The sequence below is a fragment of the Anopheles moucheti genome (assembly GCF_943734755.1).
Source record: "Anopheles moucheti chromosome X unlocalized genomic scaffold, idAnoMoucSN_F20_07 X_unloc_69, whole genome shotgun sequence".
Lineage (NCBI taxonomy): Eukaryota > Metazoa > Arthropoda > Insecta > Diptera > Culicidae > Anopheles > Anopheles moucheti.
In genome coordinates this window covers 1-2,500 of record NW_026453580.1, presented here as the reverse complement: position 1 = coordinate 2,500, position 2,500 = coordinate 1, and positions in this window count along the sequence as shown.

Here is a 2,500-nt window from a genome sequence, read left to right as displayed (position 1 = left end):
GAAACGAAAATCATTTTTGAGAAGAAAAAATTTTTGTATGGGAGGGCCCCTGCTAGAACATATTTCCCAAGTGCGTCGATTTTTGGGTCGCCGACACAAGCTCGGGTCAAAAAAATTTTTTTTTCACGGTGACTCAAAACTTCAATATTAGACTCCCCTGAGTATGAAAAGTGAAACGAAAATCATTTTTGAGAAGAAAAAATTTTTGTATGGGAGGGCCCCTGCTAGAACATATTTCCCAAGTGCGTCGATTTTTGGGTCGCCGACACAAGCTCGGGTCAAAAAAATTTTTTTTTCTCGGTGACTCAAAACATCAATTTTAGACTCCCCTGAGTATGAAAAGTGAAACGAAAATCATTTTTGAGAAGAAAAAATTTTTGTATGGGAGGGCCCCTGCTAGAACATTTTTCCCAAGTGCGTCGATTTTGGGTCGCCGACACAAGCTCGGGTCAAAAAATTTTTTTTTTCACGGTGACTCAAAACATCAATTTTAGACTCCCCTGAGTATGAAAAGTGAAACGAAAATCATTTTTGAGAAGAAAAAATTTTTGTATGGGAGGGCCCCTGCTAGAACATATTTCCCAAGTGCGTCGATTTTTGGGTCGCCGACACAAGCTCGGGTCAAAAAAATTTTTTTTTCTCGGTGACTCAAAACATCAATTTTAGACTCCCCTGAGTATGAAAAGTGAAACGAAAATCATTTTTGAGAAGAAAAAATTTTTGTATGGGAGGGCCCCTGCTAGAACATATTTCCCAAGTGCGTCGATTTTTGGGTCGCCGACACAAGCTCGGGTCAAAAAATTTTTTTTTTCACGATGACTCAAAACATCAATTTTAGACTCCCCTGAGTATGAAAAGTGAAACGAAAATCATTTTTGAGAAGAAAAAATTTTTGTATGGGAGGGCCCCTGCTAGAACATTTTTCCCAAGTGAGTCGATTTTGGGTCGCCGACACAAGCTCGGGTCAAAAAAAATTTTTTTTTCATGGTGACTCAAAACATCAATTTTAGACTCCCCTGAGTATGAAAAGTGAAACGAAAATCATTTTTGAGAAGAAAAAATTTTTGTATGGGAGGGCCCCTGCTAGAACATATTTCCCAAGTGCGTCGATTTTGGGTCGCCGACACAAGCTCGGGTCAAAAAATTTTTTTTTTCACGGTGACTCAAAACATCAATTTTAGACTCCCCTGAGTATGAAAAGTGAAACGAAAATCATTTTTGAGAAGAAAAAATTTTTGTATGGGAGGGCCCCTGCTAGAACATATTTCCCAAGTGCGTCGATTTTTGGGTCGCCGACACAAGCTCGGGTCAAAAAAATTTTTTTTTCACGGTGACTCAAAACTTCAATATTAGACTCCCCTGAGTATGAAAAGTGAAACGAAAATCATTTTTGAGAAGAAAAAATTTTTGTATGGGAGGGCCCCTGCTAGAACATATTTCCCAAGTGCGTCGATTTTTGGGTCGCCGACACAAGCTCGGGTCAAAAAAATTTTTTTTTCTCGGTGACTCAAAACATCAATTTTAGACTCCCCTGAGTATGAAAAGTGAAACGAAAATCATTTTTGAGAAGAAAAAATTTTTGTATGGGAGGGCCCCTGCTAGAACATATTTCCCAAGTGCGTCGATTTTTGGGTCGCCGACACAAGCTCGGGTCAAAAAAATTTTTTTTTCTCGGTGACTCAAAACATCAATTTTAGACTCCCCTGAGTATGAAAAGTGAAACGAAAATCATTTTTGAGAAGAAAAAATTTTTGTATGGGAGGGCCCCTGCTAGAACATTTTTCCCAAGTGCGTCGATTTTGGGTCGCCGACACAAGCTCGGGTCAAAAAATTTTTTTTTTCACGATGACTCAAAACATCAATTTTAGACTCCCCTGAGTATGAAAAGTGAAACGAAAATCATTTTTGAGAAGAAAAAATTTTTGTATGGGAGGGCCCCTGCTAGAACATTTTTCCCAAGTGAGTCGATTTTGGGTCGCCGACACAAGCTCGGGTCAAAAAAAATTTTTTTTTCATGGTGACTCAAAACATCAATTTTAGACTCCCCTGAGTATGAAAAGTGAAACGAAAATCATTTTTGAGAAGAAAAAATTTTTGTATGGGAGGGCCCCTGCTAGAACATATTTCCCAAGTGCGTCGATTTTGGGTCGCCGACACAAGCTCGGGTCAAAAAATTTTTTTTTTTCATGGTGACTCAAAACATCAATTTTAGACTCCCCTGAGTATGAAAAGTGAAACGAAAATCATTTTTGAGAAGAAAAAAATTTGTATGGGAGGGCCCCTGCTAGAACATTTTTCCCAAGTAAATTCGATTTTACCAGGTGAGTCAAAAAATTTTGAAAAAAATATTTTGCCAAAATCGTGTTCATTGCCTATTATAAGGGACCAGGTCAGCTCACACGCATTTTTGGAGACCATATGGAAAGTGCGTCTGGGATTGCGGAAATTAAGTTTAGAGTGTTAAATGATGGTTTCGCAATCCCGAAAGGCTCAAAATCCA